Source organism: Canis lupus, chromosome 3 (genome assembly GCF_003254725.2).
Source record: "Canis lupus dingo isolate Sandy chromosome 3, ASM325472v2, whole genome shotgun sequence".
NCBI lineage: Eukaryota > Metazoa > Chordata > Mammalia > Carnivora > Canidae > Canis > Canis lupus.
The window spans coordinates 38,924,239-38,940,072 of NC_064245.1; the positions used below are offsets into that span (position 1 = coordinate 38,924,239).

The 15,834-nt window shown below is 46.1% G+C and overlaps 1 long non-coding RNA gene across 1 annotated transcript; it reads left to right on the forward strand.

Annotated features, from left to right (window-relative positions):
• The first annotated feature begins 6,818 nt into the window (after positions 1-6,818).
• On the forward strand, positions 6,819-9,656 carry LOC112654033 (uncharacterized). The gene is made up of 3 exons (XR_003132662.3): positions 6,819-6,873; positions 7,341-7,525; positions 8,358-9,656. It is a non-coding gene; the product is annotated as an uncharacterized LOC112654033 (long non-coding RNA).
• The last annotated feature ends 6,178 nt before the right edge of the window (positions 9,657-15,834 follow it).

Here is a 15,834-nt window from a genome sequence, read left to right on the forward strand (position 1 = left end):
TTCAATGCAAAATACCACTTACTTAGCCTTTACTGAGCAACATGCCATATCTGGCTTTCTTTCTTTTTTTAAGATTTTATTTATTTATTCATGAGACACACACACACAGAGAAGCAGAGACACAGGCAAAGGGAGAAGTAGGCTCCATGCTGGGAGCCCGATGCAGGGCTCGATCCCAGGTCTCCAGGATCAGGCCCTGGACTGCAGGTGGTGCTAAACTGCTGAGCCACACAGGCTGCCCCATATCTGGCTTTCAACAAGAAATTACAAGGCATACAAAAAGAACAAACTCTTTTCAAGAGACAGAGCAATGAACAGAAACATATTCAGATATGACTCAACGTCAGAAGTACAGATAGGAAATTTTAAATGACTACAATTAATATGTTAAAGATTAATGGAAGATTTGACAATACACGTGAAAAGATGAGGAATTTCAGCAAATAAATAAATACTATAAGGAAGCATCAAATGGAATGCCAGAATAAAGCAAACTTGGGGGATCCCTGGGTGGCGCAGCGGTTTGGCACCTGCCTTTGGCCCAGGGCATGATCCTGGAGACCCAGGATTGAATCCCACATCAGGCTCCCAGTGCATGGAGCCTGCTTCTCCCTCTGCCTATGTCTCTGCCTCTCTCTCTCTCTCTCTCTCTCTCTCTGTGACTATCATAAATAAATAAAAATTTTAAAAAAATAAAGCAAACTTGGTCAAAACAAATGATAAATGCCTGAGTGGGTCATTAAAACTTGACACCACAGAGGAAAGGATCAGTCAACTGGAAGAGAGGTCAATATAAATTATCCAAACCAAGATACAAATAAGAAAAAAAAGAGGCGAATCCAAAAGATGTGAGACAGTATCGAATAGTCTAATATTGTGTCATATGAATCTCAGAAGGAGAAGAGAGTAAGAAAAGGATAGAAAAAATATTTGAAGAGATCATGACTGAGATTTTTACAGAGAATAAGAGAAATAAACCAGAGATGCAAGAAGCTTAGTGAATACTAAGCAAGAGAAATACTGCCCTACTTCATAATCATTTACCTAAACACATTATATTCAAATAGTCAAATACAAAAAGAGCAAATGAGAGAAAGAGAGAGAGAATCTTGGAGGCCAAAAGGAAAAAATACAAAAGATTAAGAGGAAGATGGGTAAGAATTACAGTAGATTCTCATCAGAAACTATGCAAGCCAAGGGGCAATGGAAACTTTTTAAAGTCTGGAAAGAAGAGAACTCTCACCGCTGAATGCTATACCCATTGAAAATATCTTGCTTAAATTGAGGAGAAATAGACTTTTTTAGACAAACAAAAACTGAGGGAGTTCATTACTAGCAGATCTACAATGTAAGAAATATTATAGGAAGTTTTTAAGGTGGAAGAATTCTGATAGCAGACAGATACTTGGATTAATGCAAAGAAATAGGAAGGATGCTCAACATTATCATTGGAAAAAATAAAAACCACAATGAGATACTACTACACACCTATTAGAATAGCTAAAATTTGAAGAATTGAACAATAACAACAGTGAGGATCCAGAGCAACAGTTACTCTCATATATTGCTAATGGCAAAGAAAATGGTGCAGACCCTTTTGGAAAGAGTTTATCACTTACTTACTAAATCAGCCAATAATCTTACTCCTAGGTATTACCCAAATGAAATAAAAGTTTATCTTTATACAAAAATCTGTATGCAAATGATTAAAGCTACTTTATTCATAATCACCAAACACTGGAAATATCCTAATTGTCCATTGACCAGGGTGGGTTGATAACCACATTGCAGTACAGTGACATAATGGAATACAACTCAACTATTGGGGATGAATCTCAGATGCCTTATGCTGTATGAAAGAAGCCAGATTCAAAAGGCATATGCCATTCTAAAACAGGCAAAATTGAAGGGAAATAAGACAAATCATGGGTTGCCAAAAAACTGGGAATTAGGAATGGAGTGATATTTAGGGGTGAAGGAATCTTAAGTATACTTAAGATACTTATGATTAAGTATCTTAATCATATGTGTAATGGTAGCACTGGTTACACAACTACATGTTTGTCAAATCTTAGAGAACTGTAAGGATGCCTGGGTGGCTCAGCAGTTGAGCAGCTGAGCCCTACACCGGGCTCCCTACAGGAAGCCTGCTTCTCCCTCTGCCTATGTCTCTGCCTCTCTCTCTCTCTCTCTCTCTGTGTCTCATGAATAAATAAATAAAATCTTTAAAAAATTGTTTTTCAGAGAACTGCATACTAATAACAGAGATTTGTCCTGGGTATGCATTACACTTCATTAAATATAAAATAAATAAATAAAAAACAAAAAAATCTACTTGATGCAGCACTCAAAGCTGATCTGAAACCCAGATCTGAAAGCTTGGTAATTGTCTTATCTTTTGCATTCAACCTTTCATCCCTAAGACAGGGCCACAAGAAAGTGCTGTGGAAGAACAATTTTACAATCATTGCAACACTTTCCTGGCACTTATCAAATCCGAATCCTGTTCTAACCAGCCAAAGCTGATAAATGACTTTGATAAATAAGCTCATAAGTAAACTTTGAGCAGCCTACTAGTGAAGCTGATAAACGACCAAGAGTGTGAACAACCCCGGTTAGGGTCACCAGACCTAAGTGAAAACTCCTTCCCAGCTACAGAAGGAGACAGGCTTTGCATGACCATGTGTGTCGACGAGGACTCCTGCCTGATCTGCAGTACAAGCTGCAATCCTTAATTGGCAAAACCACATGAACGTCTCTTTTTCTAACACAAGAAATCCATGATTTTTTCCCCTTTCCCTTTCCCATTCATCAAAACATATAAATGCAGCGCTCACATTTTCATTCATGGAGTAGCCCTTCTTCTTTTAACAACATAGCCAGATAACCACCACCCAGGTCAGGAAATGGAACATAGCTAGCACCCTAGAAGTGATGCTTTTTCCCCCAAACTATCCTGTTTCTCCTCCCCAAAGGTAACCACTATCATACTTCTAACACCATGGATTAGTTTTGCCTTGTTTGGAACTTGACAGAAATGGAAGCATACCAAATCATCCAGATAATTTTATGCCTGGCTTCTTTCCCTCTGCACCGTGCTTGCAGAAATCCACATTGCTGCGTGAGTAAATAGTTGTTCATTTTTATTGCTGTACGATATTCCACTGCATGAATATATCACACTGCAATTATTTATGTACTATTGTTTGACATTTGGATTGTCTCTGGTTTTAGGTATTATAAATAATGCCATAGGAGCATTCCATTATATACCTTTTAGATACATATCTTTTGGATTTTGAATAACAGAGCATATTCCTCATTTAAAATTAAAATATGAAGTAACAAACAAATATAATCAGTATTTCTTCAGATTTCTTCTTGACAAATAGTACAAATACATGCTTCATGTAAAAGTTGTTTTTTTTTTTTTTTGAGGGCAAGTGAGAGAGAGAGAGAGAGAGAGGGTGGGAATGGGGGCACAGAGGGAAAGGAAAAGAATATTAAGTAGGCTCTATGCTCAGTGCAAGCTCAGTCACAGAGGCTCGATCTTACAACCCTGAGATCATGACCTGAGCCGAAATCAAGAATTGGATGCTTAACAAACTGAACCAGGTGCCCATGTGTAAAAAATTTTAATGTTTGTTTATGTCTGTCCTTTGTGATTAGAATCCAGTTATTAAAACTATTTTGAAAAATAAATAAGTAAAATAAAACTATTTTGAAACATTAATGATATTTAGATGAATTAAGAATGTGGTTGTAACTGTAGCATTTTTTTCTTTTGTTTTGCTGATTTGTAAGGACACTTTTTTAAACATAAATTACAAACAAAGCCAAAAATGTTCTTTTGTTTTTTAATTGAGAAAGGAAATTAAAATTCCATTCGGAAGAATGCAGAGAATTATATCCTTTGAGAAGAAGAAACTTTATATAATAGAATTCAGACACCCTCCCTGTGAGTTAATTTAGCTGACCTGATTTATCTCTGAGATTATACTTTAAAACCTGAGTATAAACAAGGGCCACATAATATTAGGTGAATATTATAATTCAGTAGAACATTTAATGAGCTATACACACATACACAAATTTACAAGTATCCTTGGCTGTAACACACAGAAGTCATAAAACCATTAATGGCTTACGGTCTCCTTTTCACTATTAATGGTTACTCTCAGTGCCATTATTAAACTAGTGTAAAAAGTATTGCCCCTGGAATAACTGTTCTTGTCCATTTGAATATAAATGTGAGCAGTGACACACTCATTAATCTTTAAAACACAGATATTTTTTCCATGTCCACATCTACTTATGAGATCAGAACACTATTTACCTAAAGAAAATATAAATGTCTGATTAAATGCCCACAAAGCTACTCCACTTTGGTTTACTATGGGAATATGGAGCCTCTAGAAGAACCAGTAGATGAGTTGAAAAGACATTTGAGGGGGATCCCTGGGTGGCTCAGCGGTTTGGTGCCTGCCTTTGGCCCAGGGTGCGATCCAGAGTGCTCGGATCAAGTCCTGCATCAGGCTCCCGGCATGGAGCCTGCTTCTCCCTCTGTTTGTGTGTCTCTCTCTCTATCATGAATAGATAAATAAATTTTAAAAATCTTAAAAAAAAAAAAAGAAAAGACAATTGAGTCATAGTTTTGGTTTTGCTGCTGTCTTATTATGCATACTTTTTTAAAAATCGGGTTTGTGAGGATTTTTCCTGAAATAAAAACAACATTTTTTTAATATAGCAGGGTAATATATGTCCAGCATAGTGATATTCATGGGCCATCTTCTTCATGGCGTTGTCTGGGCTTTGTAACATTTGTGACAGGTCCACTGTTACTGGCTTAGGCCCTGCTGCCTGTCCTGGAAGAGGGGAAGGAATGTCGCTTCTTCTCATGGGGGGCACCCAACCCCAGCCTGCGGGCACATTTCTCTCTGCCCACCCTCTGCTGCCTACTCCATCCACGAGATGGAGTCTCTCTTCCATGCCCATCTCAGTCGAGCCCTGAAACCCCACTGGGTGTGTGAGTCCCAACTGCTCTGAGCCTCAGCCTCTCCATCTGTCACACACATGTTTGTACATCTGTGTGCTCCACAGGGCAACAGCAAGAATGAGAGGGAGTCATTTCTAAGAATCATTTTTAGCAACAGCACTGGTTGCAGGGTGTAGCCTTACATTTTGTCGATTGATGTCTACTATCATAAAATATGTCATCAAAGTATATTAAAATCTGAAGAATTCTTAAATGTGAATTCATTTATGCTATAAAAGTCAAGTGCCATGTCTTCTCAATGCTGTTTTTTTTAATTGTACATCTACAATTTCCCAGCATCCCTTGCAGCTAGAAGAGGTCATGCTGCTGCCACTTTTGTCTGACCCATCGAAAATTGCTCTAGCACAGTACTTGCTGTTCTTTCTCTGTGCTCGGGCTGGGGGCTGTGAGTACCCCACTGACCTGGCCCCACACTGGGCTGTGAGACCTAGTGTTTAGTGTTAACTTACTAAAATATGGGCATTTAGATGATTATAACAGCCTACACTAACTAGTTCCTCAACCAATCTTGTAGTCTCCCCTCCAACATTTGGAACTCCCTTATCCCTTTATCTTTTTATACTTATCTGGAAACACCTGGCCTACATGGACCAGTGTCCTGCCTCTTTTGTTTACGTGCTGTTGCTGTGGGGCACGACCAGACAGAAATCTCAGTCAGGCATTTCCTCAGTGGGGGGTGCCACATGCCTGGCAATCCTGGTATATCCCCAAGTCGGCTCTGTCTACCATCTTCTATGGTGGTAGATTTTTAGAGTCTTTGGTTTTCTGAAGCCCTTGATTCTCTTGCTCCCTTCCTACTTCAAAGAGGAAGTTGCAATCATTGATTAGGAACTTGCCACAAGCCCTGGCCTTCTTGCACACCTTTCTGAATTCTCTTTGGACGTGGCCATGAGTCCTTCCTGGTGGGTCATGGTCAGCCTTTCCCAGAGCGCTGGATCCTGGCCTCTGACCTCTGCAAGGACACTCATGCTCTCTCTCTCTCCTGCATCTTCCACTCTCTTAGCACCTGTTTTGGTGCATGTGGGCTCCATATGAAGAATTCTCTATAAGCAGAGCCTCGTTCAATAGCAAAAACATACCTAGCAGCTTTAATGCCTCAAACACCACTTAAGAAGCAGTTGCCGGGGACTTTCAGTCTAACCAAAATGCAAATATGCTTGACTACCCTGGTTTCTCTCTCTCTCTCTCTAACTAACCATCGTACTCCCCCTAGATAAAAAGAGTAGTTCTTTCTAAACGAGTGGCACAGATCATTCACTGTGGAGAGCACAAAACATCATTTGCCACCACTTGCTTTCTTGCTGGTGATAATGGAAACTCTCCAGGGAATACTTGCATCTCTCCAATTTCCTCCTCATGGGAGGAAACTGGGTTGTGCTAGAAAACCTGCTGTTAAAGGCGGAGGGTATTTGGAAAAGTGCACAGACAAGCTGTAGGAGTGTGTGGCCCGATGAACCAGCTCAATTCTATCTTCCCAAGCAGCATGCCACCTGCCAGCAGCCGTTTGTGACGCCGACATCCTCCTTGCCTTTGACTAACATGACAGCTAAGTGGATAGAGAGGACCTGTTTTGAACATCTGAATGTTCAAGAGATGACCCATCTGCATTATGCAAAGTATAGGTGTGTGCATTTAAGAAATGCAGGGAATGTGTTTAAATCCCCTTTTGAGAGAAAACAGAGTTGTTTATACACTTGGACATCTAATTAGCATCTCAAATTTCACGTGTTTAAAACAAAATTCTCATCCTCCTTCCTCCCCAGGTATCTCCATCTCCCCGGGGGTGTCAGTGGCGCAGGTGGAAATCTAGCAATGAGGTTTGACTCCTCTGGTTCTCACTTACCCAACATCCTGCCTGTGCACAATATTGTTGACTTGACAGTCTGGTTATGCCTGCAGTGCTGCTGCCTGCCTGCCCCCACCCTGGCTCAGAGGGCCACCATCTTTACTGGACAGTTGCAATGGCCTCCATGGGTCATCTTGTTCCCACTCTTGTCTCATCATGCTGTTCTCCATAAAAAAGCTAGATAGAGGGGCAGCTGGGTGGCTCAGTCAGTAGAGTGTCCAACTCTTGGTTTGGGCTCAGGTCCTTATCTCAGTGTGGTGGGATCGAGCCCCACATTAGGCTCCATGCTTAGCATGGGGTCTGCCTCAGATTCTCTCTCCCTTTCCCTCTGCCCCTCCTGTTCATGCTCTCTCTCTCAAAAAGAAGAGCTAGACAGTTTCCATCATGACAATCTGATTGTACCATTCCGGGCTGAAAACGGCCTTCTACCCCTTACAGAATCAGACGTGAAGTCCTTGAGGTGCCTCTGACCGCCACGTGAGTCCCCCAGTCTGCTGTCCCGCGTGCTGACTGCCTCCAGACTCTCTGCGCCTTGCTGCACCCCTCCCCCGGCTTTACTGTGAGGTCATTAACATACAACATTGTGCAGATTCACAGTGTACAACATGAAGTTTTTGATTCAGGTATATATCGAGAAACGATGGCCACAGTAAGGTTAGTTATATATCACCTCATATTCCTTGCTGCTTCTTGAACCTGCTGGGCATACTCCCATCTCATAATTTTTGCACTTGCTTTGCCCTAAGCTGGGAAAGCTCTTCCCTGGGATAAGCCCTTAGAGTGGCCTTCCTTGACATCTATATTAGTTTTCCAGGGCTGCTAGAACCATGAACTGGGTGGTTTAAAACTGTGTCGTTCTGTGAAAGAAATGGATGCTCTCAAAGTTCTGGAGACAGAAGTCCAAAATCAAGAGGTCAAACCAGGCCTTGGCTCAAGGGAAGGATCTGTTCTACACTTTCCCTTAGCTTTTGGGGGTTTCTGAAAATCCTTGATGTCCCTTGGCTTGTAGATGGGTCCTCCTAATCTCTGCCTCCATTGTCACCTAGAGTAACCCCTATATGTCTGTGTGTCTTCTCTTCTTTTTTTAAAAGAATTTATTTATTTATTCATGAGACATAGAGAGTGAGGCAGAGACATAGGCAGAGGGAGAAGGAGGCTCCCTGCAGGGAGCTCAATGTGGGACTCAATCCCAGAACCCCGGGATCATGACGTGTGCCAAAGGCAGACGCTCAACCCCTGAGCCACCCAGGCACCCTCTTCTTCTCTTCTTATAAGGACACCAGTCACGTTGGATTAGAGCCCCCCTAATTCAATATGACCTGATCTTAACTTGACTACATCTACCAAACCCTATTTCTAAATAAAGTCATATTCATGGGCACTGGGAGTTAGGATTTCAATACATATCTTTTTAAGGGACAAAATTTAATTCATAACTACCTCCTGTCTGTACAGAATCCTGGTTTGCTCCATCATCTCTGCCTGCTTTTTTCCCTATGGCATTTTCCGCTATCCAAAAATATGCTTTTGGCTACCCCAAAGGATGATGGCAGCTGTTGAAATTAGATTCTCTCCACTCATGTTCCTAAAAATTGTACAGAAGAGCAAGGAGAGAAAACCAAAACATCCATTGCTCATGCCTACAGCACACCTAAGAGGCAGAGAGAGAAGAAAACAGCTACAAGTAAGGGTCCGGTCCAAGAGAGATTACACCATACTGAAATATGGCAGAAGAAAGAGGCGTCATTTATCAAATAAGTGCCCTTTACTCTGACAATAGAAGAGGGATCAATTGATCCGCAAAACTGGGTAGACTGTGCAGACCGTGTCCTGTCTCCATCCCCTCTTGCCAGTCCAGGAAAATGCAACATAAATAATCAAGAAAAAAAGTAAAAGGAACCTGACAACCATACAGAGTTACAATAAAAATAAAACCAAAAATGAGAACCCAAACTCTTTGGCCACTTTGGAAAACAGTTTGGCAGTTCCTTAAAAAATTAAACATAGAATTACCACCTGACCCATCAATTCTGCCTCTAGGTATACAAGAGAAACGAATACATAGGTCCCAAAAACTTGTACACGAATGTTCACAGCAGTATTATTTTGCAATCCCCCCAAAGTGGAAACTATTTTAATGCCCATCAAGTGATGAGTGGATAAACAACACAGAGCAGATCCACAAACAAGACTGGCAGTAAGTAGGAAAGAAATACTGATTCATATTTCAACATCGAGGGACCAGAAAACCTTGTGCTAGGTGAGAAAAGCCAGTCACAAAGGGCCACATATTGTACCACTCCATGTACAGGAAATCTCTAGAAGAGGCAACTCCAAGAGATGGAAAGCCCAGTAGTGGTTGCCAGGGGCTGGGCCAGAGGGGAATGGGTAGCATCTGCTGCTGGGTGGAGGCTGATTTTGAGGGTGAAGAAAGCGTTCTGGAATCAGATAGTGGTGAAGTTACCTGTTTCACTCACATTTTATCCTTTACATTTCCAGGAACCAAAATTCTTAAATGGTTGTATTTTTGCCCCAGTAATTTAATTTCTAGGAATTTATCTCAAGAATGTACAGGAGACACTTGTTAAAACTGAAAAAATGGGGGCACCTGGGTGGCTCAGTCAATGAAAAGTCAGCTTTCAGCTCAGGCCATGATCCCAGGGTCCTGGGATTGAGTTCCACATCCAGCTCCCTGCTCAGCGGGGAGTCTGCTTGAGATTCTTGCTCTCTGCCCCTCCCATGCTTGAGCTCTCTCGTGCTCTCTCTGTCAAATAGATAAATAAACTCTTTTTTTAAAACCTGGAAAAATGTACTCAATTAATTCGTTGAGTCATGACTTACCCATGTGAAGGAATCCTGTGCTGAACTCTGGTTTAGCAGCATATTTACTATCAGGGGAAGCTCTTGAAGTCACAAAGTGGGGGGATGGGGGTTAGGTAACAGTATAATTACTATGTTTCCATGTCATAAAAATGGACATTAAAAAACTCAATGAAAATAAATCAAAATATTAACGGTGTTATCTGAGGATAGGGAAGTAGATTTGTACACTGTGATTTTCCTTGTTTATACTTTTATTCAAAGTGTAACCTTCTGAATAAGAAAAATAAGTTGATTTTTTCTTTTTTAAGACAAAAAAAAAATTGTCAGGCTACCAGGGTGGCTCAATCAGTTGATTTCAGCTCAGGTCATGATCTCAGAGTCATGAGATTGAGCCTCACATCAGGCTCCACACTCAGTGCAGTCTCCTTTTTTTTTTTTTTTTTATTATTTATTTATTTATTTATTTATTTATTTATGATAGACATAGAGAGAGAGAGAGAGAGACAGAGACACAGGAGGAGGGAGGGAGAAGCAGGCTCCATGCCAGGAGCCTGACGTGGAACTCGATCCCGGGACTCCAGGATCAGGCCCTGGGCTGAAGGCAGGTGCTAAACCGCTGAGCCACCCCGGGATCCCCTCAGTGCAGTCTTCTTAAGATTCTCTCTCACTCTGCCCCTCCTGCTGGTGCTCTCTCTCTCTCAAATAAATAAATAAGTCTTTAAAAAGAAAAAAAAACATGTTGCCCTGTATACTTGGGTGGATTTCAGGATGAAGTTGCTGGAATCAGGATGTCAGGGGCTAGCCCACTTGGCATGCAGGGTGGCTGCCAAGATGGGCTCCAGGGAGTGGAGGCACCAGCCCCTGGGGGCCTGTGTATGCTGCTGCTTCCCCCTCCTGTGAACTGGCCCAGGGCAGTGGCCTTGGGGCCCAGGGGTCAGGCTCCCACCTCTCCAATTAATGCAACACACACACCCATGCTCACATTCAAGTCTCACTCCTGCAGGAGGACACCCATAGCTTTTTCATGCAGGCCTGAAGCAGAAGCAAGTTAAGGTGACTTCGAACAAACAGGCACTGAGGCTCGAGGGGACTTTTCACAGAACTACTTCTTGAGGAAAATTTGCTGCTTTTTTTTTTTTTTAAGATTTTATTTACTTATCCATGAGAGACACAGAGAGGGAGGCAGAGACACAGGCAGAGGGAGAGGCAGGCTCCCTATGGGGAGCCTGATGTGGGACTTGATCCCAGGACCCCAGGATCACGACCTGAGCCAAAGGCAGACGCTGAACCGCTGAGCCACCCAGGTGCCCCAGAAAATTTGCCTCTTCAGGACTTGCTCATTGCACGTGAGGTTGGCCCAGAGGCAATGCTTGTCTGGTTCCTCTGTGGCCCCTGTGGAGGGGATGCACTCTCTCACTGCCCTGCTCAGCGGACGAAGACCGGGACCAGGCCTGTTGCGGGTCCTCAGGCATCTCCCTCTCATAGAAGGGCCTCAGGGGCAGAGACGGGGTCACTTCCCCACGTGAGTCTCATTGTAATGATGTGCCGATTGTGGTGATCCTCCTCATCCATCCCTGAACCCCATCACTACAAGTAAGGAGGTGCTACTGTCCATGGAGACTGCTGCCTGCAGAGGTTAGGAGCTGGTCCCTGCAGGGCCTTGACCATGAGGCATGTTGGCTCGGCTCCCGGGTGACACTCTGCCCATCCCAGGGTTCACTGCACCCTCTCACCACATCAAGTCAGAGCTTCCAGATGCCACTCACTGCAAAGCCACGTCAGCTCTGCTGTCAAGATAAAGGAGTTGATTGCATCTCTTATTTGAGACAAACTTGAGTGACATGCAGATTTTGAATATCTTATTTTGCAGCAATTTAAATCTGGGTTAAATGCAACCTGTCAAATTTACCTTCGAGATGGAACCACGGTGGGGGCTGGGTGTTGGGGGCTGGCGAGAGGACAGGCAGGGCAGGGGGGTGCAAGTGCCAGGGAAAGGGTGCTGAGCTCTGGACAGTGCACCCAGAGCCAGACTTGCTCTGCTCAAAGCCCAGTGGCCCTGCAGTAGGCCGAGTGAAGACTCTAGTCGGGGGTGGGGGGGGGGAGGGGAATGCGGGTGGCACACAGAACAGGGGTCCCAGTGTCCATTCCCAGCCACCAGCTTTTGGGGGAGTCAAGGCACTGGAGGATTTGGGTCTTCAGGGACTAGATATCTGTGGAGATGGGCTGGCCATTTGAGGCTGCCTATGGCCCTGGGCCACACCACTACCCCTTATGAAGTTGCTGGACTGGATTTACTTGATCAAGGCTCTGTGGTGACTTCTGTGACAATAAAAACCAAACTGAATCGCTCTACTTTCTGAAGAATATTTGTGGGGCTCAGAGTTTATGGGACTCGGGAGCACTTTTAAAGAAAAAGTATGAAGCGATGGCACAAAATTGCCAGGGCCCCTCTCAGTGGCCCAGGGAAGGGGTCTGTGAGGCAAGGGCCTTGGTACTCCCAGTGGACACTCAGTGGCCCAAGGCCTCATGCCCGAGGAGGGCTAAGATGGGAAGCTGTTCTCCATGTATTGGCAAGGCAGCTTTTGTTTGATTTGCTGTTCTAACATTTTATTTTTCAACTGGTGGAAAGATACACCTTGGAACATAAAAACTGGTTCCAGATACAGTCCCCTTGTTCACCCTGGGGTCCTCATGGGCTCTCTGTTTGGACAGGTGATGCCAACGAGCCTCCCAGCTTCTGAGGCCGTGAGGCTGTGGCCCCCCTCAGAGGCAACACCTGGTGTCTCAGAGGAGCCCCATCGTCCTTGAATGCCCCCCCGGGGTGGACACAGCACACCCATGATGGCTTCGTGAGGTTGGGAGGTGCCTCCCCACAGTGGCATGCTCAGGATTCTCCTTTAAGGTCCTGTTTTTCTGAAGGAGTCGGTCATAAGCTTTTCAAAGGGGCCCTTTGAACCACCCTACAAGGTTCAAAGACTTCCAAGTGAAAATTTAAGAGAAACACCGCTGCATCCTTCCCCCATCCCTTGGCCCTCAGAGGTGGTGCCCTGGGCTAAGCTGCCTGCAGGGCGGCTCTGGGCCAAAAGCATGGAGGTTGGAGAAGAAACCAGTGCTAGTGGGCCTGGGCCTGTGACACGGGGGGAGACCGAGGCAGCCGGGAAAACCTTCTCCTCACCCACCTGCCCCCACTCTGGAGTCACCAAATGCTTCCCTGTCCTCCCGGCTGGCCTGAGCAGAGTTCTTTTGCTTTGCTATAGATTAATTTATTTGAGAGAGAGAGTGTGTGAGCGAGCAGGGGGAGGGGCGGGGGGAGACTCTCCAACAGCCTCCGGGGAGCACAGACCCTGACGGCCCGACCTGAGCCCAAATCCGGAGTCAGACGCTTCACCAACTGAGCCACGCAGGCGCCCTGGCCTGAGGAGAGCTTGAATCAGATTTTTCCTTCTTCTAAGACCCCACGAGATAGACTGCTTTGAGGGATTAACACTTTGGAGGGATGGAAGGAAGAACAGGTGAAGAAAGTTTTTCCTCTCAGCACAGAAACATATGTGAGTATTTCAAAAGAAAAACAGGAATCGGGCAAAGAGGCCTGGGGAGCAGGAGGGTCCCCGTCCCTGGATCTGCTTGTCTTGCCCGCACCTGCTGCCCCTCCTTTGCCCCTCGCTGAGCCCCGGGGACACGCTCCCCCCCCCCCCCCCCCCCCCCCCCCCCCGCCACCCGCCCCCGCGGCCCCAGGCCTCCAGGTCACTGCAAAGCCCCCGTCCGCCCTGCCAGCCCCGCCGGGCCCCGCCCCCCGGCTCCACTCCAGCAGGGCCTCATCCCTGGCCGCCCCCAGCGGCCCCTGCCCCGGCCCGGGTGTCGGGCCGTGGGCGGCTCTGAGCCCGGCTCCCCGTGGGAGAGCTTTCTCCACCCCGCTGGCAGGGGTGCCCCTGGCCCGCCCCCCCCCACTGACCGGCTGGGGGCTCTTCTCCCTGGAAGGCAGCTTACCCCTCCCACCCACCCCCCCCAACAGATAATAAGTTGTTGGTTTCTAGCTCCAGCAGGTGAAGATTGTGAGGCTGGTGGCAAAAGTCAAACCCCTGGTGACAGAGCTGCTCGTGTCAGGACATGTCCTGCCCCTTCGTGTAGGTGTTCTGGCCGCCGAGCCACAGGCCAGGTGACACAGTGTTGGGGGAATGGGTGCTCTTTCATGGTGAAATTCAGGGGGCTGAGGGAAGACAGGGACAAACGGGGGTGAAGAAGGGGGGAGGGAATCAGGCTGCAGGCACCTTGCAGACAGCCTGGAATATCAGTCAATTGGGTCCAGAAAGAGCTGGCTCTAGCTTTGTCCTGAGCTGTTCCAAGGAAAGATCTTTTTGGGGGGGGGGGCGGAGCTGGAGAAAAGGAGGACGAGGCGAAAGGGGAGGGAAGAGCTGTTCCTGCCCTCCAGCCTCCTGCAGCCCCCTGCAGCCCCCACCCTGGGCAAGGGGGTCAGAGGATAAGAGGTGAGGCCCCAGGTGCAGCAGGGCAGCTGGGAAAGACTGGATCCAGCCCAGGAAAAGGAGCACCTCACAGAACAGCGGGGAGCACAGTGTCCAGAGAACGTTCCACCTGTGGCAGGAGACCCAGGACTGGTAAGCACACAGTGGCTGTAGCCTGCGGTGGCGGAGTGGGGTTGGGGGAGATGCACTGGTGACAGGGAAAACAGTGGGTGGGAATGACAGGAAGGGAGGTCGAGGAAGAGTGGCCTTGAGAGGCACAGTGTACTGGCAGCCCCAGAGCTCAGGCCCTCCACCAGGTCAGGGTTTTCAGCCTGTGGGGGGCGGTGATGCCGCCATAAGGGAAACACTCCCAGCTTAAAATGAAATATCCGCTATGGTTTAGGAGCAAATGCATGCCCAGGTGTGAGTACTGATGCCCTTACCTAAGCTGGTGACTCCCGGGTGGTGAACCCTCAGGGAGAAGGGAAAACTAAAGCTTACTGCATAAATGACAAGTCACCGATAAACCTTGTGTATGTCCCGATATCAGAACCCTTAAGATGGAGACTGGGGAACAGAGTTAATTCCCAAGCCCAGAGTTTTGAGTGGCCTTTCAGTTTCATGTCCACTTGCTTGGAATTCAGTGATAGACATCCAACCCCTAAAGAGGAAAGTGCTGTCCTACATAACAAAGACATTCAAGGGATGCTTCAGGCACAGCTGGACCTAGGTGTTCAAATTGTGTTATCAGAGCTCTGCTTCCCTGTTTACCTTATATTGGCTTTGTTTTTAGATGAAGATGGGCCCCAGCATAATCACATCTACCCATCATTGTTCTCCATGTGGTTCAGCAGTGCAGTTGGGGCTTGGGTGGGGACCAGGGGAGGCATTTGTCACATCCTTCTCTCCTTCTTCAGGGACCTATCCCTTTCCCGCATCTCCAAACTGTTAACTAAGAAACAACCACTCAAAAAAGATACCAGAACTTATTAAGTCAGTGAACATTTCCCCACGGGCTGAGGGAACTGTTCACTAAGTGGTTGGGGTGAAAAGCTAAAGAAATCTATAAGCCCAGTTGTGGTGTGAGAACAAAAGTCATGTTTGCGCTTTTAGAAGGAGAAACGAGGAATCAGAAACATGGAGCTTCTCCTTTGAGACCAAAAGCCGGCTTTCACCAGTAAATTGGTACACTGGCTAGATGCGTTCAACAAACACAAGAACCATTTTTAATTGTGAGGAAATACATTCCTCCTTCTCAGCATTGAACTTACTGTTTTGTAACTTGCTTTTACACAGGAGGGCAAAAATCTCTCCTTGTTCCTGAAAATGGTGGGTTCCTAGATCTCCTCTCGGCTGTGACAGAGTGAAGACGGTAAGTCCTGCTCTCGGGAAGCAAGGCTGTGGTGTACCACAGGCACGAGAAGCCTCCCCTTCCAGTAAGGGGACCCCCTGTGCCGGAGTCCTTGAAGCCCGGGAACTAGAGCTGCTAATGTGCAGACTTGCTTCACGGAGAATTTCAGGGGGCAACATCAAAGCGACAGGTTTCACCCAGGGAAAACCTATCTCTTGGGCTGTTGGGGCCTGGGTGCTGCCGGGTTCCAGATTGCTGCTCCTCCTGACGCCTGGCCCTGGGTGCTGGGTGACTGCTG